Genomic DNA, 11557 nt, shown 5'->3' with positions numbered 1-11557 from the left:
AAATGTAAAATGTATGTTAGAATTAGCACCATATCACAGCCTTGGTGAATTAATAGATCTAGACCAGTGCTATACAACAGAATCTGCAGTGAGGATCGAAATGTTCCATATCCACCTCAGTACTGTAGCCATGAGCAACATGAGGCTACTGAGCACGGGACCTGTGGTTGGCATACCCAAGACACTGAGATTTGTATTTTATTTCATTTGAATTAATTTAAATTTAAAGAGCAGGCAACATGTGACTACTCTATTGGATCATGTGGGCCTAAACAATAATAATAAACGGCTGCTATAGGAAATATCCAGATACGCTGTATCCCTATAGAAGAACCCAGAACCACCTAAGTGGTCTTGTCAAAAGACTGAACCTGAATCTGATTCCAATTTGCAAACAAATATAGGGGAACATATTAAACACCTCAGGGTTGTTGCTATTTAGTCACCAAGTCCTGTCTGGCTCTTTGTGACCCCATAGGCTGCAGCAGGCCAGGCTTCCCTGTCCTTCACTATATCCCAGAATTTGCTCAGAATCATGTCCATTGAGTCAGTGTTTTCCAATGAGTCGGCTCTTCACCTCAGGTGCCCAAAGTACTGGAGCTTCAGCTTCAGCGTTAGTCCTTCCAATAAATATTCAGGGTCGATCTCCTTTATGATTAACTAGTTTGATCTCCTTGCTGTCCAAGAGACTCTCAAGAGTCTTCTCCAACACCACAGTTTGAAAGCATCAGTTCTTTGACACTCAGCTTTCTTTATAAGTCAACTCTCTTACATCCATACATGACTACTGGAAAAACCATAGCTTTGACTAGACAGACCTTCGTTGGCAAAATGATGTCCCTGTTTTCTAATATGCTGTCTAGGATTGTCATAGCTTTCCTTTAAAGGAGCAAGTGTCTTTTAATTTCAAGTCTGCAGCCACTGTCCGCAGTGATTTTGGAGCCAAAGAAAAGAAAATCTGTCACTGCTTCCAATTTTTCCCCTTCTGTTCTCCATGAAGTGATGGGGCTGGATGCCATGATCTCAGTTTTTTGAATGTTGAGTTTTAAACCAGCTTTTTCACTCTCCTCTTTCACCCTCTTCAAGAGGCTTTTTAGTTCCTCTTCACTTTCTCCTATTAGAGTGTTATCATCTGCATATTTGAGGTTGTTGATATTTCTCCTGGCAATCTTGATTCCACCTGGTGATTCATCCAGCCGGGGATTGCGCATGATGTACTCTGCATATAAGTTAAATAAGCAGAGTGACAATACACAGCTTTGATGTACTCCTTTCCCAATTTTGAACTGTCCTTTGTTCCACGTTCAGTTCTGTTGTTTCTTGACTTGCATTACAGGTTTCTTGGGAGACAGGTAAGGTGGTCTGATATTCTCATCTCTTTAAGAATTTTCCACAGTTTGCTGTGATCCACACAGTCAAAGGCTTTAGCATAGTCAATGAAGCAGATGTTTTTTCTGGAATTCTCTTGCTTTTTCTATGATCCAACAGATATTGGGAATTTGATCTCTTGTTCCTCTGCCTTTTCTAAATCCAACTTGAACATGTGGAAGTTCTTAATTCATGTATCACTGAAGCCTAACTTGAAGTATTTTGAGCAAAACCTTGTTAGCATGTGAAATGAGCACAACTGCGTGGTAGTTTGAACATTCTTTGGCATTGCTTTTCTTGAGGATTGAAATGAAAAATGGCCTTTTCCAGTCCTGTGCCCACTGCCAAGTTTTCCAAAATTGGTGACATATTGAGTGCAACACTTTAACAGCATCATCTTTTAGGATTTTAAATAGCTCAGCTGGAACTCCATCACCTCCACTAGCTTTGTTCATGGTAATGCTTCCTAAGGTCCACTTGACTTCACATTCCAGGATGTCTGGCTCTAGGTGAGTGACCACACCACTATGGTTATCCCGGTCATTAAGACATTTTTTTGTACAGTTCTTATGCGTAGTCTTGCCATCTCTTCTTAATCTCTTCTGCTTCTATTAGGTCCTTACCTTTTCTGTCCTTTATTGTACCTATGTTTGCATGAAATGTTCCCTTGCTATCTCCAATTTTCTTGAAGAGATCTCTAGTCTTTCCCATTCTATTGTTCTCCTCTATTTCTTTCTTTTTTTTTTTTTCATGAGAACCTCCTCTATTTCTTTGTATCATTCACGTAAGAAGGCTTTCTTATCTCTCCTTGCTCTTCTCTGGAACCCTGCATGCAGTTGGGCACATCTTTCCCTTTCTCCCTTGCCTTTTGCTTCTCTTCTTTCCTCAGCTATCTGTAAAGCCTCCTCAGACAATCACTTCGCCTTCTTACATTTCTCTTTATTTGGGGTGGTTTTGGTCACAAGGCTGTGATCCATGAAGGGGAAAATACCTCAAGGATGTATTAGCAAAATCTAGGCTGTGGGATGGAGACGGCAATGGCACCCCACTCCAGTACTCTTGCCTGGAAAATCCCGGACAGAGGAGCCTGGTGGGCTGTAGTCCACGGGGTCGCTGAGGGTCGGACACGACTGAGAGACTTCACTTTCACTTTTCGCTTTCACACATTGGAGAAGGAAATGGCAACCCACTCCAGTGTTCTTGCCTGGATAATCCCAGGGACAGGGGAGCCTGGTGAGCTGCCGTCTATGGGGTTGCACAGAGTCGGACACGACTGAAGTGACTTAGCAGCAGTAGCAGCAGCAAGCTGTGGGATGTCTTATCAAACAATCAAATTTTTTCAACAAATAAATTTTAAGGAAAAATAAAGATAATTGAAAGAAACTATAGGTTTAAAGAGACTTAAAAGACAACAATTAATGACAATGTACGAATATTATTTGGCTCCAGATCCAAATGGAACACTGGTAAAATAATTATTCCATTTTGAAACAGCTGAAATTTTGCATAGTGACTAGGTATTTGATGATATTAAAGAGCTGTTATTAATTCTTCAGGTTGGAAATATAGTCTTAAGTAGAGTTCCAGAAAAACATCTACTTCTGCTTTATTGAGTACGCCAAAGCCTTTGACTGTGTGAACCCCAACAAAATGAAAAATTCTTAAAGAGATGGGAATACCAGACCACCTTACCTACCTCCTCCTGAGAAATCTGTATGCAGGTCAAGAAACAATAGTTGGAACTGTACACAGAACAACAGATGGTTCCAAATTGGGAAAGGAGTACGTCAAGGCTATATATTGTCACCTTGCTTATTTAACTTATATGCAGAGTACATCATGAGAAACCCTGGGCTGGATGAAGCACAAGCTGGAATCAAGATTGCTGGGAAAAATATTAATAACCTCAGATATACAGATACACCATCCTTATGGCAGAAAGCGAAGAAGAACTAAAGAGCTTCTTAATGAAAGTGAAAGAGAAGAGTGAAAAAGTTGGCTTAAAACTCAACATTCAAAAAACAAAGATCATGGCATCTGGTCCCATCACTTCACGGCAAATAGGTGGGGAAACAATGGAAACAGTGAGAGACTTTATTTTCGGGGGCTCCAAAATCACTGCAGATGGTGACTGCAGCCATGAAATTAAAAGATGCCTGCTCCTTGAAAGAAAAGCTATGACCAACCTAGACAACATATTCAAAAGCACAGACATCACTTTGCCAACGAAGGTCCGTCTAGTCAAGGCTATGGTTTTTCCAGTAGTCATGTATTGATGTGAGAGTTTGGACTATAAAGAAAGCTGAGCACCAAAGAATTGATGCTTTTGAACTGTGGTGTTGGAAAAGACTCTTGAGAGTCCCTTGGACTGCAAGATCATCAAACCAGTCAATGGTTAAGGAAATCAGTCCTGAATATTCACTGGAAGAACTGGTGCTGAAGCTGAAACTCCAATACTTTGGCCACCTAATGAAAAGAACTGACTCACTTGAAATGACCCTGATGCTGGGTCATTAAAGATTAAAGGCAGGAGGAGAAGGGGCCAACGGAGGATGAGATGGTTGGATGGCATCACTGACTTGATGGACATGAGTCTGATCAAGCTCTGGGAGTTGGTGATGGACAGGGAACCCTGGCATGCTGCAGTCCATGGGGTCGCAAAGAGTTGGATATGACTGAGTAACTGAACTGAACTGATAATTTTAAAAGTGTTTTTATCTTCTAGAAATACATACTGAAAAAAAGAAATACTTCCTGAAATAATTGTGGGTGAAATTTGTGATATCTGAGATTTGCTTCAGAAACAACACAGGAACCAATTCACACTCATTAGGATGGCTATTATCAAATAAATAAATAAACCATAGGAAATAACAAGCATTGGAAAGGGTGTGGAGAAACTGAAATCCTTGTGCATTGCTGGTAGGAAAGTTAAAGTGCAGCCATGGTGAAAAACTGCATGGCAGTTCCTTAAAAAAATTAAACATAGAATTACCATAAGATTCAGTAACTCCACTTCGGGGTGTACATCCAAAAGAATTGAAAGCAGGAACTCAAAACATAGATTTATACACACTTGTTCACATAAGCACTGTTCACAATAGCCAAGGGGTGAACTCAACACAGGTGTTCCTTGATGAATTAACAGACTAAAAAATATGACTTATTCATACAATGGGATATTATTCGGAAAAGAAATTCTGGCACATGCTGCAACATGTTTGAACCTTGGTGGCATTATGCTAAGTGAAATAAATAAGTCACAACAGGACAACTATTGCAAGATTTCATTCATATCCATGGACAGAGGAGTTGGCGGGCTACTGTCCATGAGGTTGTCAGACATGACTGAGTGACTGAACACATACCCCCAGAGTAGTCAAATTCATAGAGATAGAAAATACATTCTATTGGTGGTTGCCAAGGGCTAGGGAGAGTGGGGCATGGAGAATTGTTGCTTAATGGGTAGGGAGTTTCAGTTTAGGAAGGATAAAAAGTTCTAGAGATAGATGGTGGTGATGGTTACAAATCAGTGTGAAGATATTTAATGCCACAGAACTGTAAACGTGGTTAAAGTGGCAAGTTTTATGTTTTATATGAAAGTGAAAGTTGCTCAGTCGTGTCCGACTCTGTCTAAACAGTCCATGGAATTCTCCAGGCCAGAATACTGGAGTGGGTAGCCTTTCCCTTCTCCAGGGGATCTCCCCAACCCAGGGATCGAACCCAGGTCTCCCACATTGCAAGTGGATTCTTTACCAGATGAGCCACAAGGAAAAAAAAAAAATATATATATATATATATATACTTTGATATATATAAGTATACATACATGTATATCAAAACAAGAAAAAACTGCACATAGCTATTACAATCTTTATTCCTGCATTGCAGGTGGATTCTTTACCAGCTGAGCCACAAAGGAAGTGCAAGAATACTGGAGTGGGTAGCCTATTCCCTTCTCCAGGGGATCTTCCCGACCCAGGAATCCAACCAGGGTCTCCAGCATTGCAGGCAGATTCTTTACCAACTGCCCTATATGTTATATATATTTTACTATAAACAATAATAATAATACAAGAGGGGACAAGCAGGTTGGGCCAGGTGGAATTATATGGAATTACAGTTGAGGGTTATTGAGGTGGGTGAGGGATATGTGGGGATTCAATGCACTCCTCTTTCTACTTCCATACATTAACATTTTCCATAATGAAAATATTTTTGTACCAAAACAAGATTTATACAAAGATACAAGAGAATTCAGTTTAAACTAAAAAATAAAAACAGAAAAATGGCTAATAATTCTCACCAGAATAATGTAATAACAGAGGACATGAACATTATAACCAAAAATGTTGTCCCCAAAATTACCACAGCCTAAGAAAACTATCTAGTTAAGATCTCAATGAAGATATGGAAAGCCAGCAGAAAAGATGGAAACTGAGCTAGAAATGCCATGAAGGAAAATTTCCCATTTAAAATGGCTTCCACTGGGGAATTCCCTGGCGGTTCAGTGGTTAAAGTGCCAGTTTCACTGCTGAGGGTGCGGGTTCAATCCCTGGTCAGGGAAGTAAGGTCCTGTAAGCTGTGCTGCATGGCCAAAAAATAAAATAGCTTCTTCTGAATGGAGTATAAACCTTAAAAATTGTGAATTGCTATTTCATACACCTACAACTTATATAATATTGCACATCAACTCCACTCAGTAGTATAGTAGTAAATAATAAATGCTAAAAAAAATAATAATATAAATAATAAAAATAAAATGGTTTCCTCTGGAAACAGACAACATAGGTAAAGGCGAATGCTGGCTTTTCTTTTGTTTTTCCACTAAGTCTTGTAGAATTATTTTAGTCTTTAAGCTGCATGCAAATGTGGTTTTTTAAACACTGAACTTAACTTTTATATTGTCTGTATTTTTTAAAGGAGGCAGAGCCAATACAGTGTGTCAGGATTTTTAAACCTGGTCAACATTATATACACACCACAAGTTAACTGTCACATCACCAATTTTTGCAAAAGGCAAATGTATAAAGGAAAAAGAAATTTTAAATTATATAAATATAATTACATAAATCTATGTGGTGGTGGTGGTGGTTTAGTTCAGTCGTGTCTGACTCTTGAAGCCCCATGGACTGTAGCCCTGCAGGCTCCTCTGTCCATGGGCTTTCCCAGGCAAGAATACTGGAGTGGGTTGCCATTTCCTTCTCCAGGGGATCTTCCCAACCCAGGGATCAAACCCACATCTCCTGCATTGCAAGTGAATTCTTTTGCCACTGAGCCACCAGGGAATTCCACACATAAATCTGTATCTAATAAATTTAGAATGTAAACCACTTAATCAGCATTCAAAAATAAAAATGACTTGAAATAGAAACAGACAAAGCAGAATCATGACTCCACCGGTATCCCTGAGTTTGTGGTTCCCAGTTTTCCTCTGTGGTGACCTGCCTCCTGATCTCAGACTCAATTCTGATATTTCATCCACCTTGGCTTCATTTGCTCCACCATGCAGTCCCCACCTCGAGGCTCACCCTGAGCCTGTGTTCATTCATGTACACTTGATCATTTTGGCTCTGCTCCCCTCCTGGGCTCAGCTCACCCTCAAAAGCCCCACAGTTGCTGTTCTCAGCTCCTGACTTTTACAGGCACCAGATACACACTTCGACTCCTAGATGACCCCACCACCGCCACTGCCAAACTAGTCTTGTGTGTGGGCTCTCCCAGAAGGACCATGATTTCATTTTAGATATGGAAAGAAATCAGATATTAATAAGGATTTCATTTCAGATGTTTCTTTCAATTACTGAAATAATTTGGCTCAGAAGGTAAAGAATCTGCCTGCAATGAGGGAGACTGGGGTTCAGTCCCTGGGTCAAGAAGATCTCCTGGAGAAGGGAATGGCTACCCACTCCAGTATTGCTGCTTGGAGAATTCCATGGAGGAAGAGGAGCCTGACGGGCTACAGTCCACAGGGTCCCAAATAGTCAGACACGACTGAGCAACTAATACTTTAATTTCAGATGCCTCTTGCAATTACTGAAATAATTTGGCTCAGAAGGTAAAGAATCTGCCTGCAATGAGGGAGACTGGGGTTCAGTCCCTGGGTCAAGAAGATCTCCTGGAGAAGGGAATGGCTACCCACTCCAGTATTGCTGCTTGGAGAATTCCATGGAGGAAGAGGAGCCTGACGGGCTACAGTCCACAGGGTCCCAAATAGTCAGACACGACTGAGCAACTAATACTTTAATTTCAGATGCCTCTTGTAATTACTGAAATAATTTATCTTTGCATACTGCCTTTTTTTTCCCCTCCTTTAACTTTTTTCCAAATAATTATCTAGGCACAACCCATGGATCAGGGACCATCAGGTACTTTGTTAGAATTCCTGGGCTTTAGCCTGAAGGACAGACTGCCAAGGGAGAGAGAATAAATTGACTCAGGTATCCTGTACGTCCCCAGGAGAAGCTGACTGAAGATGTCAGTGCAAAGGGCACGCTCATCATTTGCAAGATTAGAGAATGAGCAGCAAACAGAACCAGAGCCACAGGGCTTCTGCACAAAAGGTGGCCCACACTCCTCAGCCACAGCCCCAGGAAGGCCAGCACAAAAGCAGAGTAAAAGCGCAGTAACTCCAACACTCCCCTTTACCCTCTCCTGCAGACCTCAGCAGGCCCTACCCGAGAGTGTGCCCATGAAGCCAAGAAAAGTCTAACTGAGAGGCTCTGTGGCATGGTTTTTTCCTTATTTCTCTTGCTCTCTCTCTCTCTCTTTTTTTTTTTTAACTTAAAGGCTAGGAGTTAGTTATATAACAAGTTAAACTACCCTTTTGTTCCGTTCTCCAGTCCTATTCCTCTCCCTCACCAGATATTTGATCTGATCTGTCCAGAATCAAGCATCACTGTAACTTAGAATGCATTCTTCCATTTAGTAGTCTTACTAGTGAGGTTGAATATATTTTCACAGGTTAATCGCCTTTCTATTTTTTTTACTTTTTGGTAAGTAAGAAATTCTCTTTAGGACTTCTCTGATGGTCCAGTGGTTAAGAGTCTGCCTGCCAATGCAGGGGACACGGGGTTCAATCTCTGGTCAGGGAAGATTCCACATGCCGCAGGGGAACTAAGCCTGCACACCACACCTCCTGAAGCCTGCACACCCTAGGGCCTGTGCTCTGTGATAAGCGAAGCCGCTGCAATGAGAAGCCCACCGCCACAACTAGAGTAACCTCAGCTCGCAGCAACTAACAAAAGCCTGAGGGCAGCAACCAAGGCCCCGCGCAGCCATAGACAAAGAAATAAATCATTGTTTTTTTAAAGAAATTCTCTTTAACCTTTTTCTCAGTAGAAGGGTATTTGGTACATTTAGGTGCATTCTGTTTTCATCTTCTGGAAACCGCCTCATGAAGTCCTTTGTCCAATTTGTATTAGGTTGCCTTTTTCTTACAGATTTATGAGTACTACATATAATCTGGATGCTAAAATGTTATCTTAGCATATAAATTACAAATACCTTTCTTAGGCTCTCTTTTTGTTTATTGTCTTTTGTGGCACAGAAGCTTCTCATTACAATGTGTGCAAATCTATCAGACATACTTAGAGGGTTGTGCTTTTCATATCTCCTGTTAAACAAATAATCTTTCTACTGCAACCATAAAGATAATCTCCTATATTTTCTTCAAGTACTCTTAAAGTTTTATTTTTCACATTTAGGTTTTTAATTCATCAAAACTTTTTATGTACAGTGTGAAGAAAGTATCAAAAACTCTACTTTTTCTCATGTATCTACTGTCTTGACATATATAATAAATAAGGAATCTTTCTTCCATTGATTTGTATTGCCACCTGTAGCAGGATTTAGCTGGAAACATAGGCAACAGAATTCATGACATTTCCCAGCCTTCCTTGCAGCTGCTGGGGCCATGTCTTGGCCAATGAGTTGTTAGTCGAAGTAACATGTGCAACCTTCTGGAAATGTCCTCAGAGGAAGCATTCATTTTCCATTCCTTAACCTCTTTCCTGCTTGTAGAATGCTGCTTGTAGACTTGCTGGTTGGAGCTGCAGAAGCCATCCTGAACCATTAGTTGAGTTTAGAAAAGCAGGCCATGCACAGTGGTATAAAAAGATGTAAGTCTAGGGGCTTCCGTGGTGGCTCAGTGTAAAGAGTCTTCCTGCCAATGCAGGAGACATGGTTTGATCCTTGACCCAGGAGGATCCCACATGCCTCAAAGCAGCCAAGCCCGTGTGCCACAACCATTGAGCCTGTGCTCTAGAGCCAGGAGCCACAACTAGCAAGTCCATGTGCCACAATTACTGAAGCCTGTGCACCCGAGAGCCTGTGCTCCAAAGAGAAGCTTCTGCAATGAGAAGGCCTCAAACCACAACTAGAGAGAAGCCCCAACCCTTCACAATTACAGAAAAGCCCACACAGCAGTGAAGACCCAGCACAGTCAAACATAAATAAATAAAATTATTTTTTTTTAAAAGATAAAAACCTAGGTCCCTGACTTCCTCTGGACTAACAGGTAAGAGAAATAAACAATACCTTGTTTAAGCCATTGTCATTTTGAGTTTTTGTCACTCACAGAAAGAAATTCTAATACATCACATTTATATCAATGTCCCATAAACACTTTAGTCATTTTTCTTAGTGATTATTTCTCTTCTATTAATCTGCTTGTCTATCATTGGGCCAGACACCACATGCTTTAATTAATAAAATTTTGTATTGAGTTTTGGAATCTACTAGTTTTGGAATTTAACTAAGTAAATCACCTCTTATAGTACCTTTTCAGAATTGTTTTTGGCTGTACTTTGACTATTATTCCTCCATATGAACTTTAGAATCAGTCTAATTCCATGGGGAAAAGAGTGATGGCATTATTATTTGAATTTTTATTATTTTATTTTTATTTAACTTATAGATTACCTTAGGAAAATGAACACCTTTATGAAATTGAAGGTTCCCATACTTGTGAGTAGGAGGTATGTGGGGGCTTATTTAGTGGCTCAAATGGTAAAGAATCCTGGATTCAATCCCTGGGTTGGGAAATACCCTGGAAAAGGAAATGGCAACCCGCTTCAGTGTTCTTGCCTGGAGAATCCCATGGACAGAGGAGCTTGGCGGGCTACAGTCCAGGGGGTCACAAAGAGTCGGAAAGGACTGAGCAACTACAGAGCAACAACAGGAAATATGTGGGCCCCTGGGCTGAGCAGTTTGAGTTTGTCAAGTAGAGTAAACTGGAGCTTTGTTTTCCCTAAACACTCAAAGGATAAAGTTAGTGGCAGAAGCTGGGTTCTGCTGCAATAAAGAGACAAGATGACCACTCCTGAGGTCAGGGAAACCTCCCTGACTATACATGTGCAGGAAGACTGGGGGTGTCAAAAAGGGAGGGGGACACCACCCCAAAATAAATGTGGTCAAACCTCCCACAGGCCTTTGTGCTGGAATCCATCTTGGTAAAAACATGAACAAGCATATTTTGGAGGACCCTAAAACAGGTCAGACGAGGGAAAAGAAGTGAGACAGTTGGCCAGAGAAGAACAAAGACCTAGAGGAACTGCCCTATATAAATGATTAAACCGCCTCTTTACTTCATTAGGTAAGACGTCCATACCCTTTCTCTTTGGGTGTGTATTTCTGCCTTCTCTCTCTCTCTGTGTGCGCGCGTGTGTGTGTGCGTGTGTGCACGTGCATGCACTAAGTCCCATCCAACTCTTTGCGACCCCATCGACTGTAGCCCACCAGGCTCCTCTGTCCATGGGATTTCCCAGGCAAGAACACTGAAGTGGTTTGCCATTTCTTTCTCCAGGGGATCTTCCTGACTCAGGGATGGAACCTGCGCTTCCTGCATTGGTAAGCAGATTCTTTACCACTGAGCCACCAGAGAAACCCTACCTAAGGGGTTATTGATGGTATAAAAAATACAATTAATTTTTGCATGTTGATCTTGTATTCACCATTCCTGCTGAACTCTTATTAGTTCCAAGAGTTTATCTGTATAATCTCTTGAATTTTCTATTAAAAGTTGGTTCTCCGTATACCTGAAACTAACACATTGTAAATCAACTACATTTCAATTAAAATTTTTTTAAGTTGGCCCTCCATATCTGCAAGTTCTATACCCACATATTTAACCAACCACAAATTGAAAATACTTGAAAAGAATTTTCCAGAAAGTTCCAAAGAGCAAAAC

This window comes from Bos indicus x Bos taurus, chromosome 9 (genome assembly GCF_003369695.1).
Source record: "Bos indicus x Bos taurus breed Angus x Brahman F1 hybrid chromosome 9, Bos_hybrid_MaternalHap_v2.0, whole genome shotgun sequence".
In the NCBI taxonomy this organism is placed as follows: Eukaryota; Metazoa; Chordata; class Mammalia; order Artiodactyla; family Bovidae; genus Bos; species Bos indicus x Bos taurus.
This window is presented reverse-complemented; position numbering follows the sequence as displayed.